Source organism: Larus michahellis, chromosome 4, assembly GCF_964199755.1.
Source record: "Larus michahellis chromosome 4, bLarMic1.1, whole genome shotgun sequence".
NCBI lineage: Eukaryota > Metazoa > Chordata > Aves > Charadriiformes > Laridae > Larus > Larus michahellis.
This window is the reverse complement of record NC_133899.1, coordinates 38,763,370-38,790,886: the sequence shown is the minus strand read 5'-3', so window position 1 is coordinate 38,790,886 and position 27,517 is coordinate 38,763,370. Positions and strand designations below refer to the sequence as shown.

The window sequence follows — 27,517 nt, the reverse complement described above, 5'->3', positions numbered from 1 at the left end:
AGAGAAACTAGACTGGTACATTCTTTACAGAATTTGCCAACCTGCTTACAGAAAGCTTACTGTATAGTTTTAATGCAATCAGTATCACCAGGGTTAAATGCAGTGAGTACATGCTGTACGCATTCACTGTTCGTGACAGCTGCCAGTACCAGGAGAGGTGACTGAATGGCCACTGAGTGCGAGTCAGTTACACTCGGGGGCAGTCACTTGTGACCGTTGGGCATGGAGATACGAGTGCAAGGTTTTTTTGTTCATATACCACATCACATTCATGAAATGCAAAGCTTTGGGTATGGGCCAAGGTTAGTTCTGAGCATTTCAATGTTACCTCTCTGAACTCCGATTAAACAAACTTTCTTACGGCTAATCTTTTCCTGAGTAGTTTTTGCTGTTCAGAATGTAAAACAACGTTTAGAAATGTCTTTGTTAATTTGTGTCAAAAGACCTATTGAAATGGATGTACACAGTAAATAAAGAATAAGGTAACCTGAAGACAATTGAATTATTTTCTGCTTCAATGGTTAACTCTTAGTCTGGATACTAAATAAATCTATTAAAAAACCAAAACCCCAGAGCTGCTGTTCCATAGAGCTCTCTTCTTTATTCTTCTGCGAAAGTTTAACATTTCTCAGTAGTATCTGCTAGTAGTTTAACATAAATGTAACCTCAGCATTGTCAGCTCTTCTTTCTCCAAGCAGCAACATTTTTCTCCCAGCATGAGTTCCTGCTTTTGCCAAAACTATGAATACTTTTTCTACTTTCTCTACCTCGTTCCTCTTAGACTTTTTAGGTTTTTAATTGGTTAAAATTTTGTATAACATGTATATCAATGTGGTTATATCAGTCCTTTGCCTGATTGGAATGTGTTGTGACTGAGCAGGTAAAAACAGCAATACCATAAAGCCTGTGTGACAAAGCCACAAAAATGGGGATATAAAATATGACCTCTGCCTGAATTCCGTTATGAACCATATCTCCACGCTTTGTGTGCACAAGCAGTTGTTTTACATATTACATGTTTTAAAAGATGGGCAGTATTCATCAGTCTGCTTGTCAGCTTTTGCTGTCCCTCAAACTAGAGGCAGAAGGGAGCACATGCCTCCAATCCAAAAGGGATATTGCAGCAAATGAGCGGATTTTTTGGAGAAAAAAATCATGCCTCTCATTGATGAGAGATTTGCCCCTGTTTTTCTAGTGCTCTTTGGCAATGAGAGAAGGCAACTGACAGTATTGGGAGTCTGGGGTGACAATCGGTGATATGCTGAGTGAATACTGGGGGACTGGAAAGATCAATGAGGGGTCCCTGGTCAGGAGGATGCAAAGGGTGACTTTTTTTTCCCCCCAGAAGGAGCAGCTTGTCACAGGAGATGAGGGGAAAGATGGGGGGGGGGGAAAACACTGGCACTGCTTGTGCTTCCCTGATGACTCTGTAATAAAACAGAGACTGAAAAGGTAATATTGCTCAGGAACGGGTCTTGGGAAGGCTGGCTGAAGTTGCTGAGAAGGACAGCCAACAGCAAAGACTGGGAGCTGCCCTTGCCATCTTTGGTGATGAAAGAAGCAAAGCCGCCTGGTTTGGAGTTTGGCCTGCTGGGTAAGAACAAGGCAGCATTGCCATTCTTTAGCTCAAGGCTGGTTGAATGGAGCTGCCAGATCCAAAATACCACTTATTCCAGCTCCTGCTATTTGAGGTTTTAGTGCGTTGTACCAGGCAGGCGCCCTCGCTGGCTGCTCCTCCAGTGAGGTGCTTCTGGGCTCATTTTGGCTGTATTTCACTGCTGAGGGCTTGTGATGAGGTGAATGCATGTAAACTACTATCTGTGATTGTTATTCTATTATTATAGGGTTGTAGTATGAATGTTTGCCAAGCTGAAAACCATTATCGTAATTATTTACATTTTATTCTGAGGATGCCCTTAGTGCTGCTGCTGTGGCAAAAGGCTGAGCTGAGTGGACCAACCTATTCACCAGATCATAAATCAAGCTAATCCTTTGCATCTTCTAACACTTCTCACCTCTGACATATTAAGCAAGGTCATTTGATTTAAGCAAATGAGCTTGTTTGTATTCCAAAACCCATCTGGTGTCCTAAACCCTCACTGAAGAGGAGGGAGGGTTTCTTTGCTCTCTTGAACTGGTGGTGGCAGGAGCAGGAGGAAGCAGGTTACAAACACTTGTTACTGTGCTGCTAGTTTTGAGTTGAGAGATTTCAAATTGGTTAAACCAAAAGTGGTTTCCCTGAGAAAACGAGCTGTTAACAGCTCAACAGGACATCGGAATGGGTCATAAGGTAAGTGTGTTTCTCAGCTCTAATGATCTTTTCCTTGCCTTAATTTTGCTAGCAAATGTTTGGATATGGTCAATATTCTCCGTTGCTTGTCTACTCTGAAAAAAGAAGTTTATACAGTTTAAATGCCCTGAAATATCTGAAGTGCCTTTATTTGGGTCTGACGATACAGAGGCCGATTTTCATGTTCTGAGTGAGCCCTGCGATTCTCTTAAGAAGCCGGCTAGAAATCTTTGGCAGGGTTTTTTCCAGAAGTCTGTCGATGTTTCCTACACACTGTGTCAGCAATCAAGTGTGGGAAGGTGAAATGGAAGAATCGTACGGAGGAAAACCTCTCCTCAGCTGGCACCAAGGATCCCCCCGAGGCCCTGGCAGGGCCTGCACCCAGCAGGGCAACACCGAGGACCGGCCTTAGCGGCCAGATCTTCTTACATGGGGGTTTTCAGCATCCGAATGACAGGATTGTGTAAGAAAAAAAAAAACAAACCACCCTTGTAAGTTTACAAGATACGTGTTACCTGTTAAAGAGTCTCTGTGGGCAAAGGCAGGAAGACAGTGAGGAAAGGTAAGGAGACTTTGAAGGTTTTGGATGGTTTACTGTGGTGGGTCCATCTTGCTTTTTGTCTGAAAGGGTTGAGATGAAAACTCTGCTCTGGAAGAAGCTGTTTGTTGTTTGGTTTTTGGCTTTATTATTGGGCTGCTGTGTGTTTCTTTGAATAGTTCTGTCTCGCAGCACTGCTGCCCCTCACGTGGCCTCACCATGGCTACAGAAACCCCTGACTGATTTAATTGCTTGAGGCCTATCCCGACATGGCTTTTAGGGAAAAACAGGTTTTAACTACGCAGAAAATACGACTGAAGTTACCGAGATTCTGATTTATAAACATCCCCCTTTCATCCAGCTTCTTGCACGTGCCTTGTTTCCCTGGAAGTAAGGGAGTAGGCCAGGAGCAAAGGGGGGTTTAGTTAGAAAAACTAAATTGTACTGTGTAAAAATTCGTGGTGTGGTGGAGAGGAACGTGCAGTGCTGTTTATAACGAGCAAGCATTTGTCATTTCATCGCCATTTCAGAGATTGTTTCTTATTTATCAGACAGCAGAAAAGTTTGTAGGACAGCAGGCTGCTGGCTTGCACTCCCCTCTCAACAAGAAAGAAAACCTTTCAAGGGTGACTTTTATTCTCAAATTATTTTAATGTATTAAGACCTTTTGAATCAGAGTAAATAAACACACTCAACTTGTTAAAGATGGAAGGAGGCACTAGAAACTCTTTTCTAGCTGTTGAAATACGTGCTGTAATTTCCATTGTGTGCCTTAAGTATGTGCAGGTGGTGGTGGTTTTCAAGGACCTAAGAAGAATCCAAGGACCAAGTTCAGTATTAATTTTGAAACAACTTTTCTAATTGAAGAAGTTAATTCTAACAAACAACAGAGGGAGAATAACTTTTTTTTTAAAAGTTGTTGCACCTGTTCTACATAAATAGATATGAGAGCGCTCCTACACACTCTGAGATGCTGGCATGTCGTTTTTGTAGTTATATATCGTCCCTTCCAATGTAAATCTTGCACAGGGGGGTTATTTAGCATCTTTTAAAGATGAGCTTCTGTAAAACTTCACTTGGCATTTAACAGTGAATTGAGTCAAAAGGGGCTTTGGGGGAATGTTGAATTAGAAAAGAAACATTGAATTACACTTTTTTTGTTTGTTATATTAGCACATTTTTCAAAGCCTGAAGGATTTTATGTACAATTTAGCCTCAAAACAGTGAAGGAGGGCACTTGAATCTTTGTTTTGCAGACTAATATAAACTGAAATGCAGAGAAGTTTATTTGCTACTTGTCCTACAACAGCTATAGAGAGAATAAAGTTTTGGAGCCTTTAGTCTTAAACTGATGATCTGGTGAGTGAAAAACACATGCTTTTATAGGACTAGCTCAATAAGGATTTTAGAGCTTTCAAATGCATGCTACAATGAGTATCTTTGAAATACCACTTGTCAGACAAGACTTCCCTGTTGAATGGTAATACTATGAAATCTAGAATTTCTGTTCTTATCCAAAATTTCACTTGTCTAAAATCTAAACAGGTCTCAAAGTAGATTTAGGTGTTTGGGGCGTTGTTTTGATTTGTTGTGTGTGTTGTGTTTTTTTTTTTTTTTGTTTGCTTGCTTTTCTTAAAGAAAATGTAGGTATTCTCTAAGAAGCAGGGCTTTTTGATTACTTCAAAGAGGATGTGGTCCATGAAGACTGCACACATATTCAAAGCTTCACAGCTTGGAAGAGATTAGTTTTACGGCTGGTATTCAAGAATGTCTGTTACTGCTGATTTTAAAAATATGCAGAATCTAGGACGTGCTTTCCTTCAGTATTTACTGTATTTGCTCGTCTGTCTGTGATGCTCCGTGAGGGAGAAGCGGTAACGTGTGAAAGGAAAAAGGTGCAAGAAGACTGATAGCGCCTGAAAGGGGAAAAAAAGCAAATAAAAACAAATAAACTAAAAATTTCAGGTGGCTCCAGAGGCAGGCTGCGGAGGGTCCCTCTCCCTGGGGAGATGCTCTCAGGGGGAGCCGTCGGCAGCCGTGGCCGAAGCCACCCAGGAGATGGTGCTGTTGAACCGGCGAAGCAGCGCAGCCCTGACCCAGAAGCATCTCTCAATGCGGTCCTCCCTGTTTTCCATCTGTGTTGCATGTAATTCTTTGGGGGTCCTGGTTTTCTTTTGGGAGAAGAGGGTGTCAGTGTTGAACCCGGAGCCCCTCCCGGTCTGGTATGTAATGCCGTTCCCAGACAGACATCCCTACGCCCTCGATGGAGATGACGCCAGAGCCTGAAGGCGATGTTTTCCCCTTGGACTGGGTGGCTGGTGAGATGGTAACGCCGAGGCAGGGAGCAGCTCCACAGCTCATCGCCCTCATCCGAGCAACCGCCTGAGACGTGCCGTGCCAATTCCAAGCCTTTGCTGGGTGTCCGCTGCCTTGCTGCCAGTGGTGGGGGGCAGCCCGGGGGCTCCTCGGGGACCCACCGGCTTCCCTCCGCCATCCTCCAAGGCGGCCTGTCCCCACGTACACGTGTCTGGGAAAGGTAAGCGTAAGGGCGGCGACTCGAGCGGGGCCGAGCGTGGGACATGATGCCATTTTGCCATGGGTTGGGGGATGTGGGGAGCGGAGGTGCCGCAGCACCCAGTGGGGTGGGTGTGCAACTCTGGGGCACCCTCACCCTGTGTCTCGGGGTACCAGGTACCTGTCTCCTTCCCGCACCATCGGGCCACAGCCAGTGCGATCATCTGCAGCTGGGTCAGGAGGGGAAAATTTGAGGTGGCAAAGGGGAATTTGGGTTTCTTTCAGTCCAGAGCATCTCATCAGAGCAAGAGGTCAGATGGTTGTGGTGATGTTTTTCTGTTGGTTTGCTATTTTGTTAGCATCCTCTGGTTGGGTTCAGAGGCTTCAAATTTGGCCAGGAAAGAACAGCAGGAGCTGGATCAGGTCACCGGATGCCCTGGCAGTGGCCACAGCAGCACAATGTCTGGGTATTTCCAGAATATTTAATGGAAAATTTGTTCAGTAAGGGCCTTTTCCCCAGTTGCAGGAGGGCTTACATCTCTGAGTGTTTCTGCATGCGTAACCAGTGACCAGGGTTTTGTATGTGACATAAATCAGCAGCTCGAATTCCCCAGTCTTCTACAGGAGCTGTTTTCTATCTGAATGAGTATTACCGAAAAGAGGTCTTTTCATGTTCAGGCACAGAGGCAGACAGCGAGCCTACTGCAGGTGTTGGGATGGTTTACAAGGCCTCGCTCGGTGCAGCCGCTGTTCTGCTACAAAGTTGTTTTGAGTCATTGCACCCAGCTCCCTGTGGTCCAAGTGAGCGTGGCCACTGGTGGCACAGCGTTTGTTGAAGATAGACCCATCTGTGGGGAGGGTGGCCAAGCCACACGTGGTATGGACCCACCCGAGAAGGCCAGTAAAGGATTTGAGGATTATGTCTGTTGTGCTGCATCTTATCTTCCTCTCTTCCTACACCATTAACAGCAATTCAGTGCTCAGCCTTGCCAGGGCTTGTGGCAGGCCGAGCAGTAACAATTCTTGTTGGCTTTTGCGTGGTCAAAGGTAGTCTGACTTTTTACATTTTGGTTTTTTTGCTAACAATAAATTACTTAAAGCTCATCTGATGCATGAGAAACCATTTGGCAGCATGTGAGGAGGCAGCTGGGTAGGGATGGGGTTGAGAAACTCTTGTCGGGCGGTAATTAGGTGTGTCAACAGCAGGAAACCAGAACAAAATACTGAAGAAGCTTCTAACAAGTTAGGAAGTCACGCAAAGCAAGCCTGTTCAAATACCTTTGCTTTTCACGTGGACTTGAGATGCAGTTCAGCTTGCCCTGATGAAGAACTTCCAAGTTTTAGGGCTGGGACTGGATGTTGCCCAAGTCCAGGCCTCAGGAGTGAGTGCTGTGAACAGGAGATAGTTTGGGGCTCAGGCCGCTACTTCAGCTCCATCAATGTGGTCCTGCACATCTCTCCATCTCAGAAAGATAAGCTCTTCCTATGTACCAAAGGCGAGTCTCAGCAGGTACCAGACACTAAGTTACATATTTTGTTTTAGAGACTGTTTTGCACTGAACTCTTGGATAAAAGAAAGTGCTAAGGATCAGCACAACGACTCAAACCTAGGAGACCTCTCTCCTCTGAGACCCCAAACCGCTGAGCTATAGTGTCAGGCTTCCTTTCAGCCCAGAAGCTTTGTGGTTCTTTCTGAGCCAGGAACCCTGCCCCAACAAGTGGGAGAGCCTATATTCTTTTCTCTCCTGGCGCCTGGTGACCTGCCTGGTGGCCAAATGCTTCATTTGAGATGGGCAATGCTGGCTTGACCTCCCTTGTATGCAGCCTTTCCATGTCCAGAAGCAAGTACTATAATAACTATGCTGTTGCAGAAAAGCAGCTTCCACCATGAGGTTGTTACTGGTATGGATTACACACTCCAGCTTTTCCAGCTACTGCCTTGTTTCTGCCTTTGGCAACTCTAAAACAGGGGGTAGGTGCCTTTTTTTTTTTTTTTTTTTTCAGCATGGAACAGAGCCATAGGTAGGTATGGAATTTCAGATCAGAATTTGCCCTTTTTTAGGTGCCTAAATCCTTATATCCTGTTTTTTCGTTCATAATCTTAAGCAATATGCAGGAAGGAATTCAAGACAAGATTGTATCTGAAGCTGCTAACAGACACATTAATGTGATACGGTCCAGTAACTTAGTGGGAAAGAAAGTACAGAAAAGTGACTGAAATTTGAACTTCAGGACATCTGTGATTTGGTCGCGTTGAGAGGTTTAGTCAGGAAAGCTCCTGAGGGAAGAGTACAGGAAGAAAAATCCTCATAGATGCCATGAATTCCACTTAAGAACAGTAATAGAGTCTGGAGGGCATGTATGTTGCTAATAAAAATAAGAGTAAATAACTGAATTGGAGGGTTGGAGAGCTTTTTTTGAGTCAAATGGGAATCTTTCCAAATTTGAAAATCTAACCTTAGCTTACCAATACATTGGTGCATTAATTTGTGTAAAGACTAGATGAAAAGGAAATTAAGAGGAAATACAGTGGGCTGCAAACAGCTAAAGATATAAAATAAGAATGCTTCATGTTTATCAGTCAGAAGAGTACAAATAATTAATTGGTAGTTCAGAAACTGGATCGCTGAAGATTAAAGGCAGAAATTAAAGAAGATAAAGACATTGCTGAGAATCTAAATTATTTCTTTGCATCACTCTTCAGCACAGAGAATATCAGAGCAATACCTACTGGGACTTGCTCTTTTCTGGTAATCAAGATGTGTCAGAAGAAGAGCTGGAACAAATCGATAATTTAAAAAGCAGCAAATCATCAGCTCCAGATGGTACATTGAAAAGTTCTGAAGGAGCTTAGTGTGAAATAGCTGATCTGCAGCAAAAATATGCCTTCCGTAATTAAAAACAGCTATTTCATTGGAGAAGTGGAGGGTAACAATTGTACCCAAAGTTAAGAACAGGATTGAGATAATTTGAGGAAGCACACACTCTCTTTACCCAGACGCACACTTCTGTTTATTAACTGGTTGAAAACAGAATGTGAAGTAGGAAAGCAAATTAAACAAAGAAAAAAAAAAAAAAGTGGTGTCATGATAGGATCTAAAGAGCAAGATTTCTGCAAAGAAAAATCATGCCTCATCATTAATCTGTTATAACTCCAACTGGGCCAGTCTTGTCATTGACAAAGAAGCAGCAACCACTCTAATTTAGGTAAACCTCAAAGGATCTTTAGCCAATGTAGGATCAAAGAGAGGGGAATTTGCTGCGTATCTTTTGGTTGATGTGACCGTGCCAGGCTGCATGTCCAAGAAGCCCCGACCGTCCTTGGCATCTCCATGCTGCATCAGTCCCATGGCTTGTTCCTGCTCTGTGATGGTGTTATCCCACCTACATGACACCAAGCCCTGCTTTCAGCTGCCCTTGGAGGTGAGAAACCGAGAAAGGGAATGAGTGATCCATTTCCAGCCTCTGAGAGAGGTTAGGCGGAGGTTGTTTCTGTGTGTCTGTTAGCTTTACAAGTCTGAAAAGATGAATATTTTTGAAAAAGCTGACATGCTGCTTTTGAATCTTAAATCCTACAGAGGATGTAAAGGCCATTCTGGGGAACTGCAGGAGGGCAGAAACTACGAGTTGAGAAGCATCAGTGGCAGCTGTGGTGGGGAGCTCTTCCTGCAGGTAGCACCAAGAGAGCAGCTTTGTGGTGGATGCACACGTGGGGCAAGAAAAATATTGACAAAAAGTTAACCCCCAGGGGCTGGCTGGCTGAATCCTCTTTATCATTGTCAGTGTCACTCACCAGAAGAATGTATAATACCATTTTTAAAAAAAAAAAAAAAAAAATCTTGAATTAGCTATCTAACAGGAGGAATTTGGTACTAGGGAAATAGGAAAAAAAAAAAAAAAAAACAAAACCATGGCAAAGAATCTAACTTCAGCAGATGAAAGAAGAGGGAATGTACTATTCTTCCCCCTCCCCCTGCCAATGCCATGCATGAATTAATTAGATACCGTTTCAACGTCAACATCGTTTAACAACACCCCTGTATGTTTATAGTGAACACTTTGGATTAGCTGAGAAGGAAATGTCATCATAATCCATACCTTTACCCTTAACAATGTGGGGTTTTTTCTATCTTTATTTTATGCAAATTGGGATTATTTGTGGCCTCCTCATTGTTGTTCTTTGTTCCCACGTGCTGCTTCAAAGGTACCCACCTGCTTCCATGCTGCCAGCAAAGGCTGACAAACTGCTCATGTTAACTGGAAAAAAAATCTCAGATTCTGTGGAACAGTTTAAAAAAACAAAACAAAAAAACCCACAACCAAACCAAAAAACTTTTAACAAATATTTCCTGCCCAGACCCATTGTTAGTAGAATAATCCCATACCCAAAACTGCTCTGGGCTGGATAACACAATAAGATATTGGTGATGGTTGCCTAGAGCGATTCTCAAAATCACTTTACTCATCATTAAGCAGTTTTCATCAACTTCTACTGGTGGTTCTTTGCTCTTTTAGACAGACAACAGAACTACTACCTCCACTTCTCCTTTATCCTTTGTTTTTTGCCTGCAAGGCCTTTTCCTCCATTTCTTCTGATCTCTGTTTCTGTGCATTTTTTCCTTATTCCTAGGATCTCTCCTTCCTTGCCTCCCTTCTCCCAGGTGTGTGATGCTGCTGTTGCTCATCTTCCTCTAGACCTGCCTCCTCAGAGCATTATCAGCTCACAGCCGTACTGACTCTGGTGCCCAGCCAGAGTCATTTATGCCAGCAAAGCTAATTAGAAGGCATAGGATGCTATCCCTCGCTCTTGAGATCTGTACATCTCAACATTGTGGTGTGCTCTGCTGACTAGGAAATACTGATTTATAGCAACATTAAATGACACAAACTAAAAAAAATAATTTACAGGCTTCCAGAATAACCCTGCTGGTTTCCTCTCTGCTCTGTTGTGTGCAACTATGTTCATATCAGTAAGCTCCAGTATACAGCACTTCTAGCGTTTCACTGGTTATTTGGTAGGGAACAGCATCAGCCGCAAGATGCCTGGAGAAGCACTATATTTATGGGTGATAAACTAGACTGTAGATTTTCGAAAGGCTGTGTTTCACCTTTTCCTTTGAATTTTCTATGCAGTCTCAGAAGGGAGGAAAGGATGGTGCAGAGGTGTCCAGGATGCTTTTAAATTAGCTAATTTAGTTGAAAAATCAGTTTAGCCATGGCAGCATGGAGCAGAGCAGCATGGCTGATCCACTCAGCTCCCCAACAGTACTGAGGGTCCCACTGCTCAGTTTTTTCAGTGCTCTTTTCTAAAAGAAAAGTCTTCCCTCTCTAATGCTATGGGATACTGTGGCTCATGTTGTCACACAGTAATTCAGCTGCTTGACGTGACAATTTGATGGTATGCAGACTTGTGGACTTTTCCAGATGTAAGATCCATAGTAGAGTTGAATCGCTAACACTTTGGGATCAGAAGGTTTGGGTCCTTCCTTGCCATTTATGAAAACATCCATAACTGTCAAAATTCAGAAGAACCAAGACCCTAAAAAAAATTTTAACAACTTATACATCAATGCCATCATCAAATGTTCTTTAGAGCTGGTTTCCATGTCTGAATCTCAGACCAACATGCAGTGATCTTGTAACTTCTACATCAGCAGAAGAGCAGACAGACCAGACATCTCTTCATAGAATGGTTTGGGTTGGAAGGGACCTTAAAGATCATCTAGTTCCAACCCCCCTGCTATGGGCAGGGACACCTCCCACTAGGTGAGCATCCAGCCTGTCCTTGAACACTTCAGGGATGGAGCTTCTCTGGGCAACCTGTTACAGCCTCACCACCCTCAAAGTGAAAAATTTCTTCCTGATATCTAATCTAAATCTACCTCTTTCAATTTGAAGCCATTACCCCCCATCCTATCACTACATGCCCTTGTAAAAAGTCCCTCTCCAGCTTTCTTGTGGCCCCCTTTAGGTACTGGAAGGGGATATACCATCTTCCCAGAGCCCTTTCTTCTCCAGGCTGAAGAATGCCAACTCTCTCAGTCTGTATTCATAGGAGAGGTGCTCCAGCCCTCTGATCATCTTTGTGTCCCTCCTCTGGACCTGCTTCAACAGGTCTATGTCCTTCATATGTTGGGGGCTCCAGAGCTGAACACAATACTCCAGTTGGGTCTCACCAGAGCGGAGTAGAGGGACAGAATCACCTCCCTCGACCTGCTGGACATGCTTGTTTTGATGCAGGCTTTCTGGGCTGTGATCGCACGTTGTCGGCTCATGTTGAGCTTCTCATCCATCAACACTCCACTTCCCATACCCAAAACTACTTTGGGCTGCATAACACAATAAGATGTTGGTGATGGTTGCCTAGAGCGATTCTCAAAACCACTTTATTCATCATTAAGACAAAGAAAATTTTCCTCCTCAGTAGCAGAACTGGAGCTTTTCTCAGGAGCAGGAAATATAGATTATAGGTGCAGTCTTGGGGAAAAGCTTCGTGTTAATTATCAATAATATCTTGTGAACTCTTCTAAGATGTTCAAGTTGTGAAAGTTTGGCTTGGCTCCAAAAATAGAGATATGTTTTCTGATCATCCTGCCAGAATAAGACAGATTGTAACTATGCAGTTTGTGTTTGTTTTTTTTTTCTTCATGGCTTAAGGTAGGGTCTTTAAGTTGGTGGACAAGTTGTTTTTCATTTTTCACCTCCAAAAGAACCGGAGTGGGAGAGTGAAACTTCAGATCCTGTGTCTAGGAGAAATTGCTATATAGTTTTCTACTTGGAGAAGCCAAAGTTAACAGAAAATTAAAGCAAATTTTTCTCACAAGAGGTGTATTATTTTGCCTGATCAGTTATTGTGAGTTCGTTTTCCAGAACGGCTGAGTTCAGCTGGAACTTTTGGTGCTTGGTTGCTTTGAAAATCATGCCCAGGGTTTCCAAGTCCAGGCAAAGGGTGGTGATGGTTTATGTAGTAATTCTGTCACTGAGGATGAAATAGAGGGTCTCCCTTTCAGAGGGGCCCTCTTACTTCAAGGACTTCAGGGATTATAAGTACTGTAACCTTGCTGTTTAAAATCCTTTCCACTTTTAGGTAAGCTGAATTCCACCAGGAAGTACAGTCCCCAACTTCAGCACAAAATTATGCAACCCCAAATAGGACACTGTATCTGAGCCCACTCTAGATTATTTTTTGACACTCCATTTTTCTTGTGGAGATCATAAAGAGTGCATGATGGAGCTCTGCAGCATCTCTTCTACAGAGTACTGGGAGCTAGTATCCTGAGAGGACAACAGGAATTTATCAGTTTGAATTTTATTAAGTTGGCAAATCCTTGTTTCACTGTGTCAGTAGTTGGGTTAATACTTCATTCTGTTCACTGTCCTGCTTTGATTGGAATCTCAAATGCTGAAGCCAGTCTGATCACTGTAATTTTACCTTCTGGATTTTATACTTCTGCTTCCAGTTGACCATGCTATGTTGCCATCTTGCTTTTTTCAGTCTGGATGTTTTCATTTAGATCTTCTGAAAAAAAGTTTACCCTATTCTGGCATGCAGAATATTCACAGTGAGTCCCGGAGACAGGTTTCTGGGGACCTACTTGACTTTGAGATCACATCTTGGAGGATGGAGGTATAGAACTATAATTGTTTTTTTCGGAGTTGATTTTCTCCTCCTATTAGTCGACCGCAGATGAACGATTTACTCGCTTAACTTTGTATTGGCTCATGAGATTGAAGAGCCCTTACTTGCACCCATATTTTAAACATCTCCTACCATTCCTTTATAAACAGGCAGTTGAATGATAATAAGTTTGAACCTAAAGTACCTATTTTCTTTACCACATTGCAGTGTAGCTTGAAAGCATCCAAAGTTCGATGTAGCTGTTAATAAAGTGATTTTCTGTTTTTCAAAACATACTGCTGCTTTTGTTGATATGCCCCACTGGAGCTCAACAAACGTGTATTACTTTTATTACCATGATAATACAAGCCTGTACACTTTCTGATGGAATTCAAAGAGGCACTTGTGTTCTCTTCTGCTTGTAATCAGGGCAAAGCAAATAGTTCAGGAGGAGACCCTGACCTCTTACAGCAGTTTGTATGGGGGCTGTGGTCATGATGCCAGAGCTGGAATGAGACTCTTTAGGCTTCGTTGCTGACTCTGCTGGAGATGCTTCCTCCAGGGCTCAGGCTCTATTTCCCATTACATCAATGACTTGACTTAACCCAATTTTTTTAATCAATGAACTAACACTGATTTACCCACTGAGTAGGGTTTGTCCTTGATCCTGTTTCTGCAGTGCCAGTGACCAGTGATGCTAGGTTTGTGCTGTCTCTGTGTCCTCCTTGGGAAAATGGGCTGTATGTGGTGGGACACACAAGCTAAAAACTACTGTGCTGCTGTGTCACAACTGGTGTGTAAAACCTGGGTACGTTTTAACATGAGAGTTAGGCAAACATTGCCACCTGCATGGAGGCATCTACATGTGAAATGGCCGTCTATGCTCTGATCATAGTCAGTGATGGTCAGTCAGTACTTCCAGAGGGGTCTGGAGAGGTGTGCACCAGGGGCTCAGTTCAGTTGCTTAAACATGAGTGTCTGGTGCCATTAGAGATGGCCTGGAGTAAGTGGGACATCCATAGAGAGCTGAAGATTTGGCACAGGACTTTTGCTGTTCTGGAGTGGCAGCTGCAGGCCAAACCAGGTACCTCCAGCTCTCAATTCACCCCATCAAACCCAGCTCTCTGCTTGAGGGTAGGCTGAATCACTCTTAAGGGTTTGCTTACTCTATTGGCAGAATCTCCTGGCGATTCCAACCTGGACACATCGCTCACATGTAGGCACCTGGATGGAGGCATCTTCACCTCCAACTGAATCCAGTCCCTTATGGCTAAAGATACAGGTCTGGCTCCTGGAGGCATTTAGAGTCAAGTATGTAGGTAACAGCTCTAGAGGGCAATATATTCAGCCTATTTTTAATACCTATGAAGTAAATTGCCCTCTGAAAGCGCCTTTCATCACACTGACTACAGAGAGAGACTAGGAATATCAGCTGTTTAACTTTCAGGTTAAGAAAGTGAAAAGCATCCCACCTTTAGTTCAGATGTAATCCTTTTAACTCCACTGACCCAGAAACAGCTTTCTTTAGCTACCCGCAGGAAAGGCTGTATGGGAGAACCTCAGGAACATCTTGAATATTTCTGAACTTTGCAAAATGAAATTGACTTAAAGATCACTGGAATTGAGCTAAGCATAAGCTAAAAGCTTACTGTTTTCCCTTCTCCAGAGAAAACTTTACACATTTGCAGCCCAAAATATCTGTGGGAATGAGAATACTTTCTTGCTCTGTTTCCCTGGACAATTTCAGTCTTCACCACCTGGATGATGTTTTCTTATCTCCTCCCCCTATTTCCCTTCTTTTTGAAAGACGAAAAGACCACAATTTCACTAAGGTTGTTCTGGGAGACATAGAAACCATGATGGCTGCTGTGGGATTGATGGGGGAAGTTTTGTGTGGGAGTAATGACATTTTCAAATTAAGGCTGGCTGACCCAGATGCTCTTCATAGACATATCTCATTTAGAAGCTTAAGTGAATTATATGGTCAAAGTTTTAAAAGGAGGTGGGAGAGGAAAAACTGGGACAACTGAAAAAGTGCGGCAACAATGAATGTCTGAAAAGTGCCACAGGGACTGTATAAATCTACAATTGACTGATCACCCTGGGGACATGGGGAAGTGGAGGTCAATGTAGAAAAGTAAAAGGTAAATCTTCAATGGGTGTAGACTGAGTTGAATCCAGTGGGATTAATTTTACTTCCACCAATAAGAATCCAGCTCTCACCATGTGGGCTGATGGCTCTGGTGAGAAGGTAGTAATGTCAACGCGATATATCATTAAACAATATGGTTTTGCTTCCATAATTGTCCAGAATGTAACATTCTGCAGTTGCTTTGATTAGTTTAGCTTTTTATCTGTATATAGATGGTGAGAATGACTGGAACTTTAAACAGAGCCCACTTATTTAGTCTTGATTTACATATACATATCAAAATGCATAGAGCTATTGGGATGAAAGAGCCAAGCAGATCTTGTCAGCTAGCATTTTCCTCAGGGTCACTATTCTGCACTTAGATCCATGCAGAGGGGTATATGTATTTGTATGAACTTTGAAGGAGACCAAACAACAACAGTACACTGGCAATTTGCTGTCTGTAATCCTGTGGTGCCTTGTTTATAAAGATCCTAAATGATCTTACAAGGTGTAATGAAAAGAGGGTCACAACAAATATGATGCCAGGAAGAGTGCCAGGCTGCTGAAGTCCAGCATTGGCAGGGGATTTGCACAAGAGCTCTCTGGCAAAAGCAAGAACAGAGTTGAGATTCCTGGCTCTTGGCTCTACACCACGAAGAAAAGGCTCTCTGTAGCAGTCACCTGGGCAGTCCAGGTTTCCCTCTACACATTCTGGCTGTTGCAGTCCAGACTGCTGTCTACTAAAGCTATTATCAAGGTTTGCTCTGTGCAAATAAACTGTAATGCCATCACTACTTGATGGTCTGGAGATCTGCTAGGTTGATAGGGTGTGATTGCAGCGTGATCCCATAAGTGAACTCCTCTTGTCTGGGACCACCAAGCTACTGACCTCCTGTCCAATTGAGGAACACTCTCCTGTAAGATGCCGTGTGCTGTTAGGAGGTACCCTGGTACCCAGTGGTCAGCCACGCGTGGGGATGGGCCCAGCTGTGTTCCCTGGCTGTAATTTACTGTCATGACCTGGAGCTTGGTATAGAGCAGAGGTTATTGTGTTGGATGAATAGCTCCCGGTGTCCCCTGGGGAATGCTTGGGAGGAAGTCCCATCCTAGAGAAGCTGCTGAAGGTAAGTGGACAGAGGGAAGGTGACAGGGTTACTTTTGGCATCCTGAAGTGGGAGAAACATAACTGGATTGTGCAATGTAGCTGAAAATGTGACACTTCTAATGAATCGAGTTGTTTCCCTTCTCCCCCTCCACGTCTGTGCCTCCCTCAGCTCAGCCCTCTGTACATCTTTCTTTCTTTGAACCAGCACCAAAATCACTTGCTTGGAAATTTCTATAGTCAGAATTGGATTAAAATAGACCAGAAATAAAGCACCTCTGCCTTCACATCCACTTTTACCACTTCTTGTAATTCTTTGAGTTGATTGTATGAACCCTTCACTCCTCCAGATGCTGTCACAGCTTTCGGTTAGCACAAAGCTTAGGTAGGGAACCTCATCAATCAGTCCTCCTGCCTCAGGGCAGCAGGTGCCTTCGCAGGCGTTATTTGCTGGAAGGAGAAACCTTGCTCAGGTTAGGCTGGGGGGAAGAGGAGTTGATGTTGGCAGTGGAACTGGAGGGAAATCATGGCCCCATCCACATTGAGGGTGGCTAACCGTCACTAGAAAACATCATCCCTCTTTTGGAATAATACATCTGACAAGTGAACCCACCTTCACTATTACTTTGGATCATGACAGGAAAATAAACTCTCCTGTATAGAAGACACTGCTTGTCCTTCACTTATGTAAGTCAGAGCTACGGCTTCTGGGCTCTCACTGAGCGCCTCCTTTTCTCTGTACTTTTCCAGCTCATTTGATACAGTTTTGTGTGGTTTTTTCTTTTTTTTTTCTTAAGGGTTTAAAAAAAGAGATGTATTAATTACACAAATGCTTGGTGGAGAGGAAGGCTCATGTCAAAAGGTTTAAGCTTTGGGTTCAATTTGGATGAGTGCCTGAAATTTAGCTCTGAACCAGTGGCAGTCTTTGAATTTATAAATACTAATATCCACCTGTGATTCTGGTTCAAAGCAAGAGCAAGACTTTTATTCTGTTCAGGTTCCTCACTCTCTGCTTATCACCATAGCAAATAAGCACTTTTCAGGCAAGCAACAAGTGGCATGACTAACCACCATGTACCGCTTATTCTTGCTTCCCAGAAGTTTTGGTGAGAACGGCCAAGGTCTGGCCATTCAGGCCAAGGACTTAAAAAGACATTTGATATTTTTGAGGACGCTTGCAAAATTTAACACAAATTCTCTTTGTTTGGGAATTTGTCTGGTCTTGGCTGGCCTGGGTTAATCAAATATGGAGTGCAGGTTCAGCATCCTTTCCATTCCCCAAAGCCATGGAGTGAGCGAGAGTCCGTAACAAGGTGTTTAGCCAAAGAAGCTGGTGCCCAAGAGAGGAGTGATCAAATCAGATAAATTAGCATCTGAAAACAGCTGAAAGCATGACAATAGGACAGGAATAATACTTCAGTTATGATAAAAGTGGGGGGACATGCTCATGCATTTAAAATTGGGAATTTATGTTTTCTTGCTATCTGAGCTGAAAAACATTAAAGGATTTAGAACTGACATTGAACAGATAAGTGAAACGCTGTATTTGGGACCAAATATGTGATAAAGCTAGGAAACTCAGAGGGGACTTTTTCTAATTGGTAGGACCATGGGTAGAAGTGTCTGTGGCGCTATGTGCTGTGTAAGCAAGTATGTCCTTTCAGGCTGCTGTTCCCTGCATGCATGTTTTCATGTGTATTTGCCAATTCCTCTTCCAACACAGACAGGGTCCTGCTGTAATCTCTTGGCAACAGGCTGTCCAGGTGGATTTGTGAATTTTCAGCTTATGGTAAGGCTGGAAATGTCACCAAGGCAGGGCATTTTGTGCGAGTTGGAGATTTCTGTTTCCAACGTCAAGGAAGACAAGACAGACAAAATGTTACCTTTCTGACTCCCATACACGCTTGGTCTGAGCACAGGGCTGAGGGTATCCAGCAATGCCTTAGTCTGAAGGAACTGTTCTTTCACCTGCAGAAGGTGAGCAGAATTAGGAGCTTCTTTTCTTAACCACCCATGATTGAATACTGTTAGTATTTAATACTTGTATTGAATCTCAGATAATTGCTAAAGTGCTGAACTGCTGTCTCAACTTATCCACATGCAATTAATAATATTGATCACCCTACATTGAGCTTGAGAGTTAATAACTGGTTTTTCCCTTAGTTTCCCTTGATGAATGTTGCTTTCTACATGCCAACTTATAATTTTGTCAAGCTGTCAGATCACAGGGTCTGATCCTGCAGACACTGAAATGGAAGTAGCCCTTGCTGCAATGGCTTTTTCTTTGGGATCAATAGGACTATTTACATGCAGACTGACAAAAGTACTTTTTTTACAGGATTTGGCCTGGGGGGAAGTCTGCACAAATGTTTGCGTATGAATCAAATTACTTGAAAGCTGGATAGCATACATATGTAAAGATTTGGGCGTCCAAAAGCTGGGACTTATTTTCTCCATCTAATAATAAAGAAGTTCTTTTTTTTTCCCCAAAGTCTTTGCTGAAGTAAGCACCCTGGTTAAGACAAAACACAGAAATAATTGAAACAATTTATTTGTCTCATGTCATTTGGAGGGACCTTTAGAGGTTTTTTTTCTCTAGGTAGTCTTAATAACATCTTTTTCCCAATTTGCCTTGAACAAACTGAAGAATTCAGTTGTGGTTACCTCTTATTTACAGGCTTCCCTGCTTACTTAATCCTCATTTTATTAGTATAATCTTATAATGAATCACCAGTATTGCTCTTGTTTTGTATGACATTTACCTCTGAAACTCCTATTGCACGATGTGCCTGTACAGTCATGCACATCCCTCTACTAAAAAATGTTCTGTTGAGATCAGAGCTACCGCAAGGCTGGAAATGGAGAATTTAGCAAGCAGGTTCTGTCAAAGTTTCTGAAACGTGTTCATTCTCTGCTGCAGAGAAAACCAAACAAATCTGGAATGTCTGGAGTGGCACTACCAGCCCAGAGCTTGGCATCACTGAGAAACGCTTTGCAGAGCCGTATTATCCAAGAGACACATAGCGAGGGAGTTTGGGGTAAGGAATACGCCTCCACATCAGTTTTCTCACATCAGCACTAACACCCATTGGCGGAGCAGTATGTGGGAACGATGTGCTGATAATCTCAGGGCTCCTTCTGTAGAGCAAATGGAGCATGTTGTGCCATAACAGCCACCACCCAGCACTTCTTTAGCACTGATTTGCCTCCCCTACAGACACATATAACCGCCCCCCTTCCTTTGGACAACTGGCATCATCTGAAGACACCTTATCTTTGTAAAAAGCATCTTGACAAACTATTCAAACGCTGCCTCTTCCCTGCCTTTGTACTCATTTATTCCCTCCCCATTGCATCCTCAGCTAAAACAGATTATTGCGAAATCCATTTAAAAAGCACAGCAGTTTTCTGCTGAAAGATATCTAGAGGGCAGCAAATCCAGAGGGAAATCTCATCCTTCAGTGCAAACAAAACCTCCTCTTTTATTTCATTTCTGAAAAATCAAGCATGGAGATCCATAAAGCCTCTTTTTCCCCTCTACGCAAAGCAGCAATAATAATAAGATATCTCTATAAGGTTGAGATATAATCATACCTGGGAGCAAATTTTTAATTTGATTAAAGCTTACTGTAGTGGGAAAAGACTCTGAAGTTCAGGTGTGAGTTAAGAAGAAACTGCTCGGCCATCTATAATCCTATCTGAAGGCAAATGTATTTTTAGAGTGCTGCTGTGTGACATGGAATGCTCCCGAGTTATTTGTGCATAACTGCGGTTGATGTGGAGGATATATTTAATTCAATATTAAGATTGAGCTACTGATTGCAATTCTGTCATTCTTCTTGTTTGGTTCAAATTGTAGTTGGTCAAACAGTAGCTGGGATCCAATGAACTGTTACCAATGGAAATGAAGGCTTCTTTGCCATCTTGTTTTATTGTATACTGTGTTCTTCAGCACATTTTGAAACCCTTTGAGAAGCGTTTCTACAATTACGGCTACTGACTTTCATCACCAACAGTTAATGCATACAGTAAAGGGATGTCGCAAACCTCTGTCTCATCTCTATATCATCTGTTTGGTACTTGAGGTTTGGAGCTTGGCCATCATGAAGTTATCAGAAAGCTTAAAAAATATAAATGATAGTTTAAAAGTATCCATGCAAATTATTTCAGTTTTTACTCCATTTTTGAAGATTTTCACTTGAATTGTGTATGAAAAACTGGCCTTTGCATGTTGAGAGGTGCAAGTAGAGGCAAATCAGTACAACTTTGTGTGGACACTGGCAGTAACCAGAGGGAAAACCAGACAAGCTCCTCTGAGCATACCTGGGAATACTGGTGCCTAAACGAGGAAGCCGTGCCAAGCGCCTTGAGACGCATCCCCCAGCACATGCGTGATACAGTTATGCCCTTTGAATTTGACCTGTGTTCAGTCCAGGCTGCAAGTACAGAGGTGACGGATCCCAGGGGAGCATCCCTGGGCGCCAAAGTCTGCTTCTGTTTCAACCTGCCAGGAGGGACGTCTCCCATTCCCCACTTTCTGAAGCTGCGAAATGGGGTTAATGAACTGATCTCTGTTGGTCTGATGTTTGCTTTTACATCTACTGATGAAAAATGTGATATGAGAGCTGTGGGTGATTGTTATTATTAAGGGGCACCACATTTTTGTTGAAATAGGATAGGATATATACAGGAGAGCAGAGGATCGGGTCTGCGTGCTGAGTTTTTTGCTGGAGAGCATAGAATCATAGAATCTTCATGGTTGGAAAGGATCTTTGAGATCATCGAGTCCAACCATACACACACAAAAAGCCCTTACAATCTCTGTCACTAGAGCATGCCCTGAAGTGCCAAATCTACACGTTTCTTAAGTACCTCTAGGGCTGGTGACTCAACCACCCCCCTGGGCAGGCTGTTCCAGTGCCTGACCACTCTTTCAGTAAAGTCATTCTTCCTAATACCTAATCTAAACCTCCCTTGCTGCAACTTCAGACCATTTCCTCTGGTCCTGTCATTATTCACCTGGGAGAAGAGGCCAACACCCACCTCTCTCCAACCTCCTTTCAGGTAGTTGTAGAGGGCAATGAGGCCTCCCCTCAGCCTCCTCTTCTCCAAGCTAAACACGCCCAGCTCTCTCAGCCTCTCCTCATATGACTTGGTCTCCAGACCCCTCACCAGCTTGGTAGCTCTCCTCTGGACACGCTCCAGCACTTCAATGTCCCTCTTGTACAGAGGGGCCCAGAACTGAACACAGCACTCGAGGTGATGTGGTACCCTGTCAGCATGTATGGCAAAGGCTATACCAGACCACAGGCAATTTCCTGCTAATTGCATTTCTTTTGATGTACAAACCCCTTTTCCTGTCTTATACATGCGGTGATTTTGAACAGCTGTCATTACAATACATTAAAATTTCAGGGAGTTTTTGTCACTAGAATAGTCAGTTGTTACTGAATATACAAAAGGCAGCAAGTTCCTTAAATGCCTGCTATCTCTGAGTATCCATCTGTTTCTTCTGAAGAAAAAGAAGATTCCCTTTCTGCCTCCAGCTTTACTGCAGTTTTCCTTTTGCCTGGGGTAACTGTTTATAATTTGACCACTCAGTCGTTTTCCAAAGCAGCTGCAAGTTGTGAAGTGCTGGTTCAGAATGATGCACCGCTGAAACCCACTGGCCTGCTACTATTTAATGGCCATATAGAACTGCTTTTTTCTATTTGAATGTGTTTTCTTTTCTTTTTTTTTAAAGATGCTTAATTCACATACTTCGGGCATTGGGCAGTGGCAGAACTAGAGGCTTTTGGCCTCTGAGAGGCGTCAGCCTTTCCTCCATACAAAAGCAGGGTCAGTCTGGCCAGCTGTGGGCTGGATGTGTGCCCTGACTCTTACAGAAAGAGGCTTCATGGCTGGGATATTAGCTCAGAGCCTGATCCGGGAGGAGAGATGCTCCTCGGGCAGAGTGGAGGTGGGGCACAGCATGCCGGGGTGCGGCGAGGCGGCTGCCGGGGCTGTCTGGGCAAGGGAAAGCAGCTGGCAAGGAGGGGAACCCCTGCTCCTGGAGCGGCTGGGGTCAGTGGTTGCTGCGCACAGAGGATAGCTGGTATCTGCCTGGAGTGGGAAATGGTTGTAAAATGGGGAAAGGATGCCCAGGTCAGGGGATCTCAGGCAGGAGATGTGAATTCTGCCAACAGCACTCTGTAGCACCACCCTCAGTTGTACTGTCCTTTCCCCTGGCGGCGTGAAACGGGACCATTTCATGGTGAGAGCTGACTGCAACGGTGGTATCATTCATACTATGTCCTGTGAGCAGCAGGTATATCTGAGCTGTGAGAGGTTAAACTCTTTTGGACTCCCTTGGTTGCTCAGAAAACTCTGCTGCCTTGGGCTTCATAGGTTAAATATAAACACCATTTACATCTGCTTAAAATCTGAATTGAACTTGAAATTTATGTTCAGTCCAGCGGTGAATGTAGCTGCTGTTAAATTGCTCCATTAACTATAAAGCAAAGTTTAATCTGCTGTGTTTTACTTTCATGAAGTGCTTCTAAGCACTGGTAATGTTCTCTTTATTGCGTTCTTTTAACGTTATGGGAAACTGAAAGCTTTGCCCTAAAAAAAAAAAGAGGAAGATCTTAGGCTTAAAATATCCATGAAAGCAAACGCAAAGATTCGAAAAAGAGAGAAGGAGGGATCAGCATTACCAGGAAGAATCAAGAGGAACAACATTTGAGCAACTTGCTGCTTTGCCTTTTCCTTTCCAAATATCCAACGTGGTCAAAGAGCCCTACTAAGTAGATTACCTCAAGTACTGGTGGAAAAGGGTACAAGTGCAATCCAGAAAGGCAATTACTTTTTTCATTCAGATAGAATTTTTCAGCTTATAACATGGAGTTAATTGCCTCTTTTTTTTCCCTTTTTTTTCCCCTGTAATGGTTCTTTGCATAGGTTTAGTCATCCTTGAGGGCAGCTGCTCCATCTATACAGCTATTGCCAGATGATTACCTCTTTAATGTTTTCACTGAGTACTTTGCTGGTTAACCTCCTTAACCGGAGAGCTGCTTATTGATATTTATGTCTTGTCAGCATAGAGGTTCATTAAGCATTGGTAAATGACATGTTTTCATATCTGCTGACACTAGAAATGCAATATGATCAATTGCAAATTGACTTTAGTGCAGCAATAGAGTGCATTTAACACACATCAGCGGATCATTTGTACAAGCAGAGCTGGAATTTTTATGGCTGTTTATGTCTCTCTAATATCCAAGTATAAATTCTCCCAAGTCGAGCAATTCTTAGTGAAACAAAATGCACAACTTAGTCCAACAAGCGATCATGTATCCCAGGCCGGCTCTCAGCGCAGGCAATTTTTGGATGGCAGGATGCTGAAGGTGGTGAAACAGCCCCAATGGCCTCACCTCTGGGGCATCTCTTGGAGGTGTTTTCTCCCCTGCCTTGGGCTGCACCAGGGGCAGCTCTCCAGGGCTCTCCCTTGCTTGCTGGCTTTGCTGGTCCTTTTCCATCAGGAGGGTAACACGGAGTCTTGCCTACAGCCCAGGCAGCTCTGGAGGTGGCTTTGTGTATGTGTGAGTCCCAGAAGCTGAGCTGACAGCCACCTGCGTGTCCAGGTCCTGCTGGAAGTCAATGGTGGGGAGTCAAGAGCTTGTAGATTTTTGGGTGTGCATGGTCTTTTCCAGCTCTGCTGCTTGCTCTTCTGGTAAAGAAGCTGAGCTCACACTAAGTTGGGCCCAAAGTGATATTCTGATATTTTCTTACTGCAGCAGAAGTTTCTGAAGAGGCTGCAGCTACTTTTAATGGTTCAACGCCATTGTTAAACTGACAGTCAGCCTTGGGGGTGGGGGTGCTGGGGTTGGAGGGCTCCAAAACCTGTCCTGCTGTGCAGTGTGATAGAGCATCACTGTGATAGCACTGTCAGGCACTGTGGATCTCCTGCCGTGTGGAGGCTTGGGGTGGTGATCATCCCTATCAGTGCTCAAATCTCTTCTCTAGGATGAGCTCTGACCCTATGCCAAAGGCAGCAAACCAGTGACCATGTCCCCTCAGGGTGACTCCTGCCCAAAGCCATGCATGTGTATAAGAGTTTTGCTGGGTGTCCCTCACTGGAGTACAAGTGCCCCATCCTGTTTCCTTCTGGCCAAAATTTCTAGGAGCTATTGCTGTTCTGTATTTCTGAGGCTGCCCTCTCCTTTAAACCAACATGCTGGGGCTGGAGTAGGTCACCTTCACAGACACCCCTTCCTTCAGAAATATGTCCCAGTGGCAGGGGTAAAATTTTCAACTTTACAGATCCAGGCAGATTATATGATACAGAATTGCCATCGGAGCTAGGAAAAGCATATCTTTAACAAAAAAAAAAAAAAAAAGGAGGGATGGAAGGAAGGAAAAAAGATCTTTTTCAGCAAAGGCCTTCATTAAAAAATACCATCAGCTTTCAATGTAACAAAACACTGTATAATTAAAGAAAGTTTTGAATGCAGGTGGTAGCCCTGGGAACATCCAGCACTGATTCACTATGCCAGGACATCTCTCCTGTAGAGTTACATTATTATTTTTCTTTACTGCTCTGTCACACATTGTTGGACGTCTGAGATTCCTCACCAGTAACTGAGAAAAAGCAAAGAGGATGTACTCACATTAAGTCCATTATGTTATGTACTGCAGGAAAAGAAATAATGGCTTATGTCCCAAGTCTCCTTGGGAAGAAAGTAAGATCTTTACATTGTTTTAATGGGGGCAGCTCTGGTAACTTAAAATCTATTCTTAAGTTGAAACATCTTGAGATTCATCTGAAGTATCCTGGCTCTTAGGTTATGCTTTTTTTCAGTTGGAATATTTGCAATATGCTCTTGGCTTTACATGCTTTTGTTTTGTCTTATGAAAATGAGATTAAACTTCAGCTTGTCTCTTCTGTATAGGAAAAACACAAGCTTCCAATCTAATCTGTTTGGTTAGTGACCTTCTTGAAGAAACTTTCAGGGCTGTAGTCTTCCTGGTTATAACTCTGCTCACTGAATATCCAGCATCACTTTTGTTCACACACAGCTGAAGTACTGGCTGTGTCTGCTCTCTGTGGATCGAACCAGGTGAAACAGCCATTATTTCAGCACCATGAACACCCAAATGCTAAATTAATATTATGGCTCCCTAACAAAATGGTTTTGATATAAGATTCCAATATCCTTTTTTTGTTACAGAGCCATAACACTATTTTAGCCTTCTGTTATTCACAGTGCTGAGATGATATTGATGGACTTATTAGGAGTACAGCCGTGGAGTTCATGCTAAGGTAGAGTCAGACAGATGAAGGCAGATTTCAATCCAAGTTTAAGACTATAAGGTGGAGCAGATGGCAGAGCCAGTGATTTCAGCCTTGGTTATCAATATGCTGATTATCCCCACACCTTTTTCCCAACTCCACCATTTTTTAGCACAGTGCAAGTCCAGATCCTGCCCCGGGGAAAGCCGCAGTGCGCTGGCAGCACAGGCTGCAAGCTGTGTGTCTGAACAAGGCATGTTTTAAAAAAGAGGGAGGAAAAAAGGTACCCGTTGGTCACAAAATTGCAATTTTTATTTAAGGAAAACAATGATAGATTTGGCAAAGGTTAGAAAGGTGAAAAAAAAGGGTCTGTCTAGGGACGTTTGAATGTCTAAGCAAGAAGTGTGGTGATTCCATTTATTTCTTGACAATTTAACCAAACTCTGCTTGTGCAAACAAGTAAGTATGAGCGACATTTGGAAGGAAAGAAGGAAGGAAGAACAACTGCCTTGTGTGTTTTCAGAGCCTACATTCCTTTCTGCATTCCCTAGGAGGGACAGTATGTAAAAGTATGGTATGCACTGAGACAGTAATAACCAAACAGTTTGAGATCATGGGGAGTTCTTACTATTTTCCTTTCCTCTCTTAAAATCAATTAAAAAGCAATTTTATTTCAAGAAAAAGCTTCCTGAAAGATCAGGAAAATGGTTAGGTAGATAACTTAGAGATAATTCTAACTCTGGATGATGATGCCCACTAACAACAAAGCACAAGAAAACAAGATCCCAGAGCTCTTTAAACTGATCTCTTAAAATCTGATGGATATCTGCCAACCCTGGGCTTTCTAGAGGCACTGCAGACCTCGTTTCTGCTGTCTCTGTCTGTCCAAATCGCAGAGCCACTGCCCGGCTGTAAGACAAGGAGGTGCCTTTCCTCTGGGCTGCCTCCAGAGCCCGGGCAGAGCTTTGGAGATGGAGGAAACCACCTCTGAGATGCTTTGCAGAAACCATCATGGTCCAGCTAAGGGGTGGGGGCAGAGATTTGTTCCTCTCTGGCTCGGTGTGCGTGTTGGGAGGCTGCTGCCCATCCTGAAGCTGTCACCAGGCTAGGGACAGAGCAGCTGGCTCAGCCAGGGGTGCAGGAGGACATGGAGCAGAAGCTGTAGGAGGACATGAAGCAGGAGCCATGGGAGGCTGTGGTCCCGCTCCGCATGGCTCCTCAGGCTTTAACAGACAAGAATTCGAGTTTCAAAGTTACACATAGCTGCAAGGATGAAGGAGAAAATTGACCAGAAATAGCAAAAGGACAAGTATTTCATTAAGGAGGATAGATTTATTGACAGTCTAGACTGAAGTTAGTTTTGTATTCACACTTTAAAAGTTTTAATTAAGTTTAAAGTTTACACTCATACTGTCTAGCCATTCCCTGGTTAGTTTTATGAAAACATTAACCTTGACATTTTGACAACTTTTTTCCTTTCATTTAGTCTCTCATTTAGAGTTGTTTTCATTGTCTGTGGTTTAGCGATTCCCTTGGTCCCCTTACACAACCCAAGCCCTTTGAAGAGCGACAGCTCAGCGTGCCCGGTGGCAGCTCCCAGCATGGCATTTAATTCTCAGTTCAAGCCGAGCAGCGGAGCTCTGCCTCTGTGGTACTGCACCAATGTGACGCCAGGTTTTGCAGGCAGTGATGCAAAATTTGCCTCCGCACTTGCACAAGGTACTTGTGAGAACAACACGCTGGTGCCTTCACAGCTTGCGGGGACCAGGGACCAGCAGAGATGCGCCCCCCCGACACTTGCCCCGAAGCCTAGGGCAAGCTGCTCCTGTTGTCCCTCCTGTCACCATGTACACACATAAGTCCTGTTCCTCCCAGTGCAGTTTGCCTCTCTAGAAGATGCTGGCAGCTCCTGTGCTGGAGGCCCTAAGCAGTTCCCAGGAAATTGTGCCCTGCACTGGGACAAAGCTGTGCAGCACACGAGGATGCTCTGATAGTTCCATGTGTTAACTTGGAAAGTCCAAGTTCAGCATCAGTGTACTGGAGAAATGCC

At 43.6% G+C, this 27,517-nt stretch overlaps 1 protein-coding gene across 9 annotated transcripts in view; it reads left to right on the top strand.

The window, feature by feature from the left end:
* Positions 1–4,089: 4,089 nt before the first annotated feature.
* The window catches only part of TUNAR (transmembrane neural differentiation associated intracellular calcium regulator), a 168,001-nt gene continuing 144,573 nt past the window's right edge, over positions 4,090–27,517 (top strand). For 6 of the 9 annotated variants that reach the window (XM_074584088.1, XM_074584081.1, XM_074584082.1 and 3 more), the window contains exon 1: positions 4,174–5,364. The gene's annotated coding sequence lies outside the window, so the exon portion shown is untranslated. Of the gene's footprint in view, positions 5,365–19,116; positions 19,235–27,517 lie in introns of all 9 variants that reach the window. The other 3 variants (XM_074584084.1, XM_074584089.1, XM_074584093.1) reach the window with 2 other exon arrangements.